The following is a 14,271-nucleotide window of genomic DNA, read 5'->3' as shown; positions in this document are numbered from 1 at the left end:
TTGTCTGTTATTTGGTGTATAAGAATGCTTGTGATTTTTGCACATTGATTTTGTATCCTGAGACTTTGCTGAAGTTGCTTATCAGCTTAAGGAGATTTTAGGCTGAGACAGTGGGGTTTTCTAAATATACAATCATGTCATCTGCAAACAGGGACAATTTGACTTCCTCTTTTCCTAATTGAATACCCTTTATTTCTTTCTCCTGCCTGATTGCCCTGGCCAGAACTTCCAACACTATGTTGAATAGGAGTGGTGAGAGAGGGCATCCCTGTCTTGTGCCAGTTTTCAAAGGGAATGCTTCCTGTTTTTGCCCATTCAGTATGATGTTGGCTGTGGGTTTGTCATAACTAGCTCCTATTATTTTGAGATATGTCCCATCAATACCTAATTTATTGAGAGTTTTTAGCATGAAGGGCTGTTGAATTTTGTCAAAGGCCTTTTCTGCATCTATTGAGATAATCATGTGGTTTTTGTCATTTGTTCTCTTTATATGCTGGATTATGTTTATTGATTTGCATATGTCGAACCAGCCTTGCATCCCAGGGATGAAGCCCACTTGATCATGGTGGATAAACTTTTTGATGTGCTGCTGGATTCAGTTTGCCAGTATTTTATTGAGGATTTTTGCATCGATGTTCACACGGCCAGGTACCCCTCTGAGACGAAGCTTCTAGAGGAACGATCAGGCAGCAACATTTGCTGTTCAGCAATATTCACTGTTCTGCAGCCTCTGCTGCTGATACCCAGGCAAACAGGGTCTGGAGTGGACCTCCAGCAAACTCCAACAGACCTGCAGCTGAGGGTGCTGACTGTTAGAAGGAAAACTAACAAACAGAAAGGACATCCACACCAAAACCCCATCTGTATGTTACCATCATCAAAGACCAAAGGTAGATAAAACCACAGAGATGGGGTTTATTTCTTAATTCTATTCCATTCTTCTTATATGTCCATCTTACACTGGTACTACACTGTTTTGATTACTATAGCTTTTTAGTAAATTTTGAAATCAGAAAATGTGAGTGTTGTCACTTTTCCTCTTTTTCAAGATTGTTTTAACTATTTGGGTGCCTTACATATAATTCCGTATGGATTTTAGGATCAGCTTTTCCATTTCTGCAAAAAAGGCCATTGGGATTTTGATAGGGATTGCATTGAATCTGTATATCACTTTGGGGAGTATTGTCATCTTAACAATATGAAGTCTTCTAATCCATGAACAAAAGATGTCTTTCTGTTTTTAGGTCTTTAAAAATTTTTTTTCAGTAAAGTTTTACATATGTCAGTGTACTTTTCTTGTATCTCCCTAATTATGTTCCTAAATATTTTGTTCTCTTTGGTGCTATCATAAATGTAATTGTTTTCTAAATTTACTTTTCGTGCTATTCATTGCCAGTGTATACAACTGTATACAACTGATTTTTGCATGTTTATCTTGTATCCGGCATTTTTGCTGGATTCGTTTGCTAGCTCTTATGAATTTTTGTGGATTTTTAAGGAGTTTCTATTTATAGCATCTTTGCCATCTACAGTTTACTTCTTCCTTTCCATTTTGGGTGCCTTCAATTTCTTGCCTAATTTCTCTGAGTGGAGATTTCAACAATGTTAAATACAAGTAGCTAAAGTGAGCATTCTTGACTTGTTTCTGTTCTTAGGTGGGAAGCTTTCAGTCTTTCACCGTTGAGTATGATGTTACCTGTGGGTGTTTAATAAATGCCCTTTATCTTATTGAGGAAGTTTTCTTTCTCTTTTATTTAGTTTTTTAGAGATGGAGTCTCGCTCTTGTCACCCAGACTAGAGTGCTATGATACAGTCATGGCTCACTACAGCCTCTACCTCCTAGGCTCAAGCAATCCTCCCACCTCAGTCTCTGAAGTAGCTAGGACTACAGGCACCTGCCACCACACCTGGCTAATTAACATTTTTTAATAGAGACAGGGGTCTCACTGTGTTGCCCAGACTGGTCTTGAACTCCTGGCCTCAATTGATCTGCTGTCTTGGCCTCCCAAATTGCTGGGACTACAGGAGTGAGCCACTGCCCAGCCGGAAGTTTTCTTTCATTCTTAGCTTTCTGAATGTTTTTGTCATTAAAGGGTGTTGAACTTTGTCAAATGCTTTTTCTGCATCAATTGAGATGATCATGTGGTTTATTTCCTTCATTCTATTCATGTGGTATAGTACATTGATTTGTTTTCATATGTAGAATCACCCTTGCATTCTTGGCATAAATCCCATTTGGTCATGTTGTCTAATCCTTTTGGTATGTTGTTGGATTTGATTTGCTATTATTTTTTGAAGATCTTTGCATCTGTATTCATAAGGAATATTGATCTGTACTATTCTTGCAGTATCTTTGTCCAGCTTTGGTATCAGGGTAATGCTAGTGTTATACAATGAACTATCAAGTATTTGGTCTTCTGTTTTTTGGAAGACTTTGAGGATTGGTGTTCATTCTTCTTTAACAGAACTCACCAGTGTGAAAGTCAGAGGATGAAGAAAAAAAAAGAGAATTCACTAGTGAAGCTGTCCGGTCCCAGGCTTTTCTTCTGGGGGATGTTTTCGATTATTTAGTATCTTACAGGTCTGTTCAGATTTTCTATTTCTTTTTGCATCAGTTTTAGGTCATTTGTATATTTCCAGGAATTTGGTTTTTTTGGGGTTTTTTTTTTTTTTTTTTTTTTCTTTTTTTTTTTTTTTTTTTTTTTTTTTTTTTTTGAGATGGAGTTTCACTCTTTTCACCCAGGCCGGAGTGCAGTGGCATGATATCGGCTCACTGCAACCTCCGCCTCCTGGGTTCAAGCAATTCCCCTTCCTCAGCCTCCAGAGTAGCTGGGACTATAGGCGCACACCACCACGCCCGGCTAATTTTTGTATTTTTAGTAGAGACGGGGTTTCACCAAGTTGGCCAAGATGTTCTCGATCTCCTGACGTTGTGATCCGCCTGCCTCGATTTTCTCTTAGATATCTAATTTGTTGGCATACAATTGTCGATAGCAATCGTTTTTTCTTTTTTTGAGACAGGGTCTCACTCTGTCACCCAGGCTGGAGTGCAGTGGCACAATGATAGCTGACTACAGCCTAGATCTTCCAGGTTCAGGCAATTCTCCTACCTCAGCATCCCAGGTAGCTGGGACCACAGGCATTCACCACCACACCTAACTAGTTTTTTTTTTTTTTAATTTTTTGTAGAGATGGGGTCTTGTTGTGTTGCCCAGGCTGGTCTCAAAGTCTTAAGCAATGCTCTCACCTCGGCCTCCCAAAGTGCTGGTATTACAGGCATGAGCCATTGTGCCCAGCCTCATGGCAATCTTTTATCATCCTTTTTACTTCTGCGAGATCAGTAGTAATATCCCACTTTCATTTCTGATTTTAGTAACTTGAGTCTATTCTATGTTATTCTTTTTTTTTTTTTTTTTTTTTTTTGAGACAGGGTATCACTCTGTTGCCCAGGCTGGAGTGCAGTGGCACAGTCACAGCTCACTGCAGCCTCAAACTCCTGGGCTTAAGCAATCTTTCTGAGTAGCTGGGACTACAGGTGCATGCCACCATACCCAGCTAATTTTTTTAAAATTTTTTGCAGAGATTGGGTCTCCCTATGTTGCCCAGGCTAGTCTTGAACTCCTGGCCTGAAGCAATCTTTCCATCTTGGTCTTCCGAATTGCTGGGATTACAGGCGAGAGCCGTCATACCTGGTCTATTATTTATTTCTAATTTTACTCCATGTGGCCAGAGAAGATAGTGTATGATTTCAGTCTTGTTAAATTTATTGAGAGTTGTGTGGCCTAACATGATCTATCCTGGAGAATGTTTCATGTGGAGTTGAGAAGAATGTGTATTCTACTGTTTTGTGTGGAATGTTCTGTATGTGTCTACTGAGCCGAGTAGGTTTGTAGTGTTGTTCAGTTTTTCTATTTCCTTATTGATCTTCTGTCTATTATTATCCATTATTGAAAGTGGGGTATTGAAATATTCAACCATTACTGTAGAACTGTCTATTTCTCCCTTCAATTCTACCAGTTTTTACTTCATATATAGTAGGACTGTTAGGTATGTCTGTGGTTATGATTGTTAATACTTTACTGATGGATTGACCCCTATATCAATATATATTATTGTTCTTTGTCTCTTGTAATAATACACTTTTTTACTTAAAAGTCTATTTTATCTGACATTAGTGGAGCAACCCTAGCCCTCTTTTGGTTTGCTTGTAATGTCTTTTTCCATCCTTTCTCTTTCAACTTGTTTGTGTCTAGAACCTAAAGTGACTTTCTTGTCGACAATTTATAGTTAGATCTTGATTTTAAATCCATTCTGCCAATCCCTGACTTTTGAAATTGGAGAGTTTAATTTTTTTACATCTAAAATAATTACTGATGAGGAAGGACTTCTGTCATTTTGCTATTTGTTTTCTATATATCCTATTTTTTTTGTTCCTTAATAGCTTTATTACTGCCGTCTCTTGTGTGTGTTTCTTTTTAAATTCATGGGTTTTTTGTTTACTGCTGTACTTGATATATATGAAGTAACAGATACTGCATTTTTACTTATACATTTATTCTTGGTTGAATTAATTTTATAATCATAAACATCTAGTAGAAATAACATAAGCTTATTCGACTAGTAAACTCAGAATAAAAGTTGTGTGTTTGCATTATATTTAATGCTGATGCTGACAACTCTGAAGGCATTTTCTTTTTTTTTTTTTTTAACTAAACTAGCAGTATTATTTACCAAAGATTACCAGTCAAGTGAACTTGAAAAGCATTTGAGTTAGTTCTTCTGTTTTCTAAGAGAATACTTAATTTATATAAGTTTCTCTTTCTGTCCTTTTTTTTTTCCTTGAAACAGTCTTGCTCTGTCACCCAGACTGGAGTGCAATGGCACTATCTCGGTTCACTGCAACCTCCACCTCCCGGGCTCAAGCAATTCTCCTGCCTCAGCCTCCCAAGTAGGTGGGACCACAGGCACATGCCACCGTACCTGGCTAATATTTGTATTTTTTGTAGAGATGGGGTTTCGCCATGTTGCCCAGCCTGGTCTTGAACTCCTGAGCTCAGGTGATCTGTCTTCCTCGGCCTCCCAAAGTTCTGGGATTACAAGCGTGAGCCACTGCGCCTGGCCGAGAAAGAAGTTTAATGGTAGGATAATTAAAGAGATGGGAGGAAACCTCAAATCTATCTCCCCAAGGAATTTGAGGTTAGGGTTTTAAAGGGTTTTGGAGTGGGCCAAAGTGTGGAGATTGTTGATTGGTTGAAGAGTGCAGGATGAAGTCATAGGACTCGGAGATGAAGAAACTGTATTCTTGGCCAGGTTGACGCCTATAATCCCAACACTTTGGGAGCCCAAGGCAGGAGGATTGCTCGAGGGCAGTAGTTCAAGACCAGCCTGGCTAACATAGGGAGACCCCATCTCTACAAAAAATTTTTAAAAATTAGCTGGGTGTAGTGGTATCTACCTGTAGTCCCAGCTACTAAGGAGGCTGAGGCTGGAGGATCACTTAAGCCCAGGAGTTTGAGGCTTTAGTGAGCTATGATTGTGCCACTTCACTCCAGCCTGGCTGACGGAACAAGACTCTATCTTAAAAAAAAGAAAAAAGTATATTCTTATGCTGATTTGGTTCCTCTCTGAGGGTCTTGAAACTGGTTGGCTTCAGCCTTTCCACTGGAATTCAGGATCTGAAGAATATCTTAAGCAGTCTTTAAACAAAAGCCTTATGATTCCAATGTCAGAGATCCTATCTATAGAAACAATGGGAATGCAAATAGTCAGTATCTAGTACTACATGACTTTCAGCAAGAGGAAAGTGGGCCAAAGGGCAGCCTGATTAATTTTTAACTATATTTCTGTCCAGAACCTGGCATGCAATTCATGTCACCCCACTGGGGACATTTTCAGAGTTATATTTATCGAGTGACTTGACCAAAACCAATAAGCCCTTAATGGCTTAACTGTGGGTATAAGGGGTGTCTTCATAGAGGGTGCAAAGATACAGCCCTCCCCCCACCGCCAAGATCCAGAGCCACTCCCAGAGATAGCCAAAAGACAGAGAATCCTCTGAGAGCTGGCAACAGTTGGTAGGACCCTAGATACAAGTAGGGTGCAACCCCCATTTCTGTCCAGCCATATTATTGGGGGCTGCCAACCTTTCAGTTGGCTGCCTGCAAATACAGGCTTGATAACCTGTGTGCCCGGACAGGTAGAAAGCCAAGCTAAGCTTTCAGGACACAAGATGAGACCAACAGGAAAGCAAAAGCTGTCTCAGAGAGGGAAAGGATCAAGCCAGAGTCATAATCCAAAAAAATCAATTCGTACAGATATTTTCCTCCTGCTAATCAAAGTTAGAAAGTGTTTGCCTTCCTCTTCTCTACTAGGTGCTACAGACACATCCAGGAGAGTTGACTTTGGTAAGAATTCTTACCCTTAGCCAGCTTCTGTCAGTTTCCCCGGGATCCCATTGGCAGGTTCCAGAGTGAGCAGGGTACCCCAGAGATCCTATCCTCATCACCAGAAACTCTAGGGGAGGAAAGATAATTTTCTCTCTACCCTTCATAGTTTTTAATTGTGATGGACTCCTGTAACAAAAGATAGATTCACAAGAGAAAAACAGTTTAATAGCTTGTACAGCAGTCCCCCCTTATCTGAGGAGAGTATGTTCCAAGACCCCTGGTAGATGCCTGAAACCACGGATAGTACCAGACCCTATATATACATTTTTTCCTATAAATACATACCTATACTTCATTTATAAATTAGACACAGGAGATTAACAACAATAAAATAGGACAATTGTAACAATTTGCTAGCATTACTACTCTTGTGTTTTGGGGCCATTATTAATTAGAACAAGGGTTACTTGAACAGAAGCACTGCAGTACTGCAACAGTTGATCTGATAACCAAGATGGCTACCAAGTGACTAACCGGTGGTATATACAGTATGGATGTGCTGGACAAAGGAATGATTTGCATCTTGAGTGGGATGGAGCAGGACGGCATGAGATTCCATCATGCTATTCAGAATGGCGTGCAATTTGAAAGTTAGGAATTGTTTATTTCTGGAATTTTCCATGTAATATTCTTGGACCATGTTGACCACAGGTAACTGTACCCAGGGAAAACAAAACTGCTTATAAGGGGGGACTATTATATGCCTCATGTATACATCCAACCAGGGAAGCATGAGTAAATCTCCCTTTCTGTTGTACTTGATTGATTTTTTTTTTGTAATATACCGTTTCGATTCTCTTCTCATTTCCTTTTATGCATATCTTTTTTTTTAAATAGAAGCAAAGTATCACTGTGTTACCCAGGCTAGACTAGAGCCCCTGGGTTCAAGTGATCCTCCCTCCTCAGCCTCCTGAGTAGCTGAGAGTATAGGTGCACGCCACCTTGCCTGGCTTCTTTTCATATATATCTTTTAGGTTTTTTTCTTAGTGGTTACCCTGGGGATTATGATGGGCATCTTAAGTTTACAACAAACTGGTATGAATTAATACTAATTTAGCTTCAATAGTATATATAAAAACTGCTTCTATACAGCTCTATCTCTCCTCCTTTATGTAGTTATTGTCCCAAAATACACCTTCATATATTGTGTGCCTATTTAGAGATGAAATCTTTCTCAGATTTCTTAGTCTGAAATAGCCAATGAAACATTCTTAAGTTGAAAGCAATATAAATATCGGCACGGGTTGCTTTTAGATAGTCAATTGTTTTGTGTTAATTTAAAAATCCCTTCTGTGCATAAACGCATTTTCTTTTCATTAACTATATGTCAGAAGTTTGTTTTGTTGGTTTTTGTTTGAGACAGTTTCTCTCTGTCACCCAGGCTGGAGTGAAGTGGCGCTATCTTGCCTCACTGCAACCTCCATCTCCTGGATTCAAGCTATTCTCCTGTCTCAGTCACCCGAATAGCTGGGATTATGGGCATGCGCCACCACACCTGGCTAATTTTTGTATTTTGAGTAGAGACAGGGTTTCACCATGTTGACCAGGCTGGTCTCGAACTATTGATCTCAAGTGATCTGCCCGCCTCAGTCTCCAAAAGTGCTGGGATTATAGACGTGAGCCACCGCACCCAGCCTATATGTCAGAAGTTATTTTTTTAAACATTTGGCAGATAGTAAGAATTTTTTATTAAGTACAAAGAAATTCTTCCTTTGTTGATTTGTTTAAATCATTGGTATGTGAATATCTTGTGAAAGCATTTTTAAAAGTGGTCATAAGATTCTTCAGGCCGGGCGCGGTGGCTCACGCCTGTAATCGCAGCAGTTTAGGAGGCCGAGGTGGGCGGATCACCAGGTCAGGAGTTCAAGACCAGCCTTGCCAACATAGTGAAACCCCGTCTCTACTAAAAATACAAACATTAGGCATGGTGGCGTATGCCTATAGTCCCAGCTACTCGGGAGACTGAGGCAGGAGAATAGCTTGAATCCGGGAGGCAGAGGTTGCAGTAAGCCGAGATCATGCCACTGCATTCCAGCTTGGGTGACAGTGTGAGACTTATTATAAAAAAAAAAATTATTTGTAATGGTTAACATTATACCTAAAAGGGCAGTATGGAATTTGCTGGATTTTTAAAAGATAACACAAGTGAGAAGCAAAGACAAATTTTCTTAGAATCAGGCCTACATAATGAATTAGACTTCTGTCCTAAAACACAAGCAGCAATTCAGACTATGGGATTAGGATCTTTCAAAGGTTTATTTCTAATTCCTCTTTGAGTTAAGGATTATGAGGCAGAAAGATAACTGTATAAGCATTTTCCTCTTTATCTTTCAAACATACTAAATTTTTAACATAATTTATATAATGTTCAGGAATTTCAAGTATCCTACTTAATCAATATAGTTTTGCATGTGATTGTTTAAGAGGAAATTAGATATAAACAGGTCAAATGTTTTAACCAAAGATAAGAGTAGTATGAAAACCTCAACCCTCTTTGAATGCATGAAGCCTCTATTAGCCTTTTCACCCTACTCTCATGTAGGAACTAATAAATGGAGAGTCACTTCCTTTGCAATTAAAAGGAATAAGAAAAGATTATTTCAGACCAGTATATATAATTCTTACCTAAAACAGATCACTAGATTCTGTCATCTAGGAATGAGTATTTTGGGCATATCAGGCTCTAGTATACACTAGAACATTCTGCTAATTTAATTTCTAATTTATTGTTCTAAAGCACATCACTAAAATGTCCTTTTATTTTATTTTATTTTTTTGAGACAGAGTCTCGCTCTGTCACCCAGGCTGGAGTACAGTGGCACCATCTTGGCTCACTGCAACCTCCACCTCCTGGGTTCAATCGATTCTCCTGCCTCAGCCTCCCGAGTAGCTGGGATTACAGGGGCCTGCCACCACACCTGGCTAATTTTTGCATTTTTGGTAGAGATGGGGTTTCACCATGTTGGCCAGGCTGGTCTCGAACTCCAGACTTCAATTATCCGCCCACCTCGGCCTCCCAGACTGCTGGGATTACAGGCATGAGCCACTGCGCCCGGCCTAAAATGTGCTTTTTAGAAGAAAGGAGTGGGATGCAAGAAGCAATGATGACCAAAGTAATTGATGAAATATATTCCTATACCTAAATAAGTATTGATAAAAATAAAAATTACTGATTTTGTTGGGGAAGATTACGGTAAGAGTAGCACTAAAATATTAGACAAGCTAACATGGAAGATGGAAGGTAAAAGTTTGGAGTTAGAATGTATTAGGATCTTTGTTTTATTCAAAAGGGGAATAAAGTATATACTAACTTTGGACTGTATGCATATTAAAATTTAAGGGTACCGAGAAATCTCACCCCTAGGTATTTTCCAAGAGGAATGAAAACTAATTCTCACACAAAAGCCTGTATGTAAGTTTATGGTAGTTTTATTTATAATTGCCAAAAACCTGAAACAACCCAAATGTCCTTCAACTGCTGAATGGGTAAATAATGGTACATCTGTGTAATGGAATACTACTAGTCAGCAATATACAGGAATGAACTATTGATACATTCAACAACACGAATAAATCTGCAGTTCATTATTCTAAGTGAAAGAAGCCAAAGTCAAAAGGCTACATACGGTGTAATTCCTATATTACATTATGCAAAAGGCAAAACTAAGAGTGGAAAACAGATCAGTAATTAGCATGGGTGGGGGTGAGAGGAGGGATATATAAAGGGGTACTAAGAGGGAATTTGAGGCATGATGAAACTCTTTGGCATCTTAATTGTAGTAGTGTTTACACAGCTCTGCATTTGTCAAAACTCAGCTGTACAACAAAAATGAATTATACTGTATATAAATTAAAATATATATTTTTAGGGTGACTCAAAAAGAATTAGAATGTCTAACATCCAAACCAGTAGAAGGGGGAAACATGATCAGTGAAACAGGGAAAGCAGCTTAGAAAAAGCAAAGTTAATACAAAGCACAAAAATAACATGGGAGAGATAGTTCCAATATAACTAATCAAAAGGCCCCATACAAATCAGAAAGACAACTTACAGTCTGGGAGAAGACATTCATAGTGCATATAACCAACACAGGATTAATATTCAGAAAATATAAGTAGGTTTCATAAGTCAATAAGAAAAACAGGTAAGTTCAAAAACGAGCAAAGAATATGAATAGGGGATTCACAGAAAAGGAAACCCGAATGACCACTACATTCATAAGATCAATCTCACTATGGTCAGAGGAATGCAGAATAAAACTGTAAGGTATTGTACTTCACATGCATCAGATTACCAAAAATGGAAAAGCCTTACAGCATTAAATGATGGCGGTAATGAGGAATGTAATCTCATTTATGGTAGGAATATAAATTGGCACAACTACTTTGAAAAGCAATAGTAATATTTAGTAAGATCAAAGCTGCCCGCATCTTATGACTGAGTAATTCTAATCTTAGGATATACATCTCACACTATGTTTGAAGAGAAATCTACAAGAATGTTTATTTCTGTATTGTCTGTAATGAGAAAAAAAAATGGAAACAAGCCATGAGTGTTCAACAGAATGGATGAATTGTGTTACATTTATAAAATACAGTGTTATATAACAGTTGAATTAGTACTATATGTGTCAACACAGAGAAATGTCTAAAACAATGGTGTGCAAAAAAGCACGGGAAAATACATCCACTGTGATACCATTTATTTAAATTTTTAAAAATTTAAAACAATTACTTTTTTAAAATTTAAAAATGTTTATAATATTTGAGGACACATATGAGATGATTTGCTTTACCTAATATCAATAAAATGAAGAGACAACCCACAGAATGGGAGAAAATATTTACAAACCGCCCATGTGACCAGGGATTAATAACCAAAGTATATAAGGAGTTCAAACAACTCTAAGAATAAATATAATCTATTAAAAAATGGGCAAAAGATTTGAATAGACATTTCTCATAAGACATATAAATGGCAAACAGGCATATGAAAAGGTGCTCAACGTCACTGGTCATCAGAGAAATGCAAATCAAAACGACAATGGAATATCATCTCACTGCAGTTAAAATAGCTTATATCCAAAAGACAGGCAATAACAAATGCTGGCGAGGATGTGGACAAAAGGGAACCCTTGTGCACTGTTGGTGGGAATGTAAATTAGTACAATCACTATGGAGAACAGTTTGGAGGTTTCTCAAATAGCTAAAAATTGAGCTACCATATGATCCAGCAATTCCACTGCTGGGTATATACCCCAAAGAAAGGAAATCAGTATATTAAAGAGATCTGCACTCCTATGTTTCTCGCAGCAGTGTTTCCAACAGCTAAGATTTGGAAGTAACCTAAGTGTCCATCAGCAGATGACTGGATAAAGAAATGTGGTACAGATACACAATGGAATACTATTAAGCCATAAAAAGAATGAGATCCTGTCATTTGCAATCACATGGATGGAACTGGAGGTTATTATGTTAAGTGAAATAACCCAGGCCCTGGAAAACTAACATCACATGTTCTCAGTTATTTGTGGGGTCTAAAAATGAAAACAATTGAACTAATGGACATAAAGAGTAGAAGGATGATTACCAGAGGCTGGGAAGCGTAGCGGGGGCCTGGTGGGGAGGTGGGAATGGTTAATGGGTCCAAAAAAAATAGAATGAATAAAACCTACTATTTGATAGCACAATAGGATGACTATAGTCACTAATAATTGTACATTTTGAAATAACTCAGAGTGTAATTGGATTGTTTGTAACTCAGTGGATACATGCTTGAGGGGATGGATACCTCATTCTCCATGGTGTGCTTATTTCACATTGCATGCCTGTATCAAAACATCTCATGTACCCATAAATATACATACCTACTTTGTACCCACAAACATTTAAAAAAAATAAAAGGAATACTGTAAACAACTTTATGCTCGTAAATTCAACAACATAGAAGAAATGAACCAATTCTACAAACTATAGGCCACAAACCACAAAATCACAAATGATCAAAACTGAACCAATATTGGAATAGTCCTATAACCATTAAATAAATCGGGTTTATAACTATAAAGCTCTCAAAAAATAAATCTCCAGGCCCATGTAGTTTTACTGAGAATTCCACCAAACATTTGAAAAAGATTTTGCACAATCTCTTCCAGAAAATAAGAGAAGGAAACACTTCCCAACTCATTTTTTAAGGCGATTATTAACCTGATACAAAATTCAAGACAGTATCGGAAGGAAGGAAGGAAGAAAGGGAGGGAGGGAGAGAAAGGGAAGGGAAGGAGGGAGGAGAAGGGAAGGGGGAAGGAGGAAGGAAGGGGGGAAGGAGGAAGGAAGGGAGGAAGGAGGAAGGAAGGGAGGAAGGAGGGAGGGAAGGGAAGGAAGGAAGGGGGGAAGGAGGGAGGAAGGAGGGAGGGAAGGGAAGGAAGGAAGGAAGGAAAGAAGAAAGGAAGGGAGGGAGGAAGGGAGGGAGGAAGGAGCTACAGACCAGTATCTCTTATGAACATAGGCACAAAAACTACTCCACAAAATATTAGCAAATAAAATATATAAACGACTACACACCATGATCAAGTAGGATTTATTCCAGGTATTTGTACTTGTCAGGGTTCTCTAGAGAAACAGAACCAGTAGGAGATGAAAAAGAGGGAGAGAGAGACACACAAGGAATTGAGGAATAGGCTCATGGAATTATGGAGGCTGAGAAGTCCCATGATCTGTCATCTGTAAGCTGGAAACCCAGGAAAACTGTTAGTGTAATTTAGTCTGAGCTTGAAAGTTTGAGAACCAGGGAGCCAGTGGTATAAATCCCAGCCAAAGGGCTGGAGAAGATGAGATGAGATGTCTCAATTCAGGCAAGCAAACAGGAAGCAAAAAGGGCAGTTTTCTTCTTTTTCCACTTCGTGTTCTATTCAGGCCCTCAATGAATTGGATCATGCTCACCCACATTGGGGCAGGCAATCTACTTATTGAGTTCACTGATTCAAATGATAACCTCACCTGGAAACATCCTCACAGACTCAGAAATAATGTTTAATCTGAGCACTCATGGCCAGTCAAGTTGAGACATAAAATTAGCCATCACAGTACAGGCATACCTGGGAGATGATGCAGGTTCAGTTCCAGACCATCACAATAAAGCAAATATTGCAATAAAGTGAGTCACAAAAAGAAAAAAATCAGTGTTACAGCTTTTAGAATTTTTCTAGCAGGTTTTCTGGAAAACCTTCACAAAAAAAGGAGAAAGAGTGCATATAAAATGCTTATGTTGATACCATACTGTAGTCTATTAAGTATGCTACAGCATTATGTCTATAAAACAATGTACATACTTAAAAAATATTTTATTGTTAAAACATGCTATCACAGAGACACAACGTGAGCACATGCTGTTGGAAAAATGGTACTGATAGACTTGCTCAATGCAGGGTTGCTACAAATCTTCAATATGTAAAAAACATAATATCTGCAAAGCACAGTAAAACAAGGTATGCCTGTATTCAAGGGTGGTTCAATACTCAAAAACCAATGTAATTCACCATATCGATAGGCTCAAGAAAGAAAATCGTATTATCATATTCATTGACACAGAAAACATTTGACAAAATCCAACACCCATTTATATTTAAAATAAAAAAAAAACCTTTCAGCAAGTTAGCATGATAGGGGAACTACCTTAACTTGATAAAAGGCATCTACAAAAACCCTACAACTAACATCACAGTTAATGGTGAAAGAGTAACTGGCTTCCACCTGTTTAGAAACCAGGCATGGATGTTCACTCTCATCACTCATTCAACATAGTACTGGAAACACAACACAATAA

General features: G+C 38.4%; 1 pseudogene; it reads left to right on the top strand.

The window, feature by feature from the left end:
• Window positions 1-13,625: 13,625 nt before the first annotated feature.
• On the top strand, window positions 13,626-13,675 carry LOC116812340 (U7 small nuclear RNA; annotated as a pseudogene).
• Window positions 13,676-14,271: the final 596 nt, after the last annotated feature.

The sequence above is a fragment of the Hylobates moloch genome, unplaced genomic scaffold, assembly GCF_009828535.3.
Source record: "Hylobates moloch isolate HMO894 unplaced genomic scaffold, HMol_V3 SCAFFOLD_7, whole genome shotgun sequence".
In the NCBI taxonomy this organism is placed as follows: domain Eukaryota; kingdom Metazoa; phylum Chordata; class Mammalia; order Primates; family Hylobatidae; genus Hylobates; species Hylobates moloch.
The sequence above is the reverse complement of the archived record's forward strand: the minus strand, read 5'-3'. Positions and strand labels throughout refer to the sequence as shown.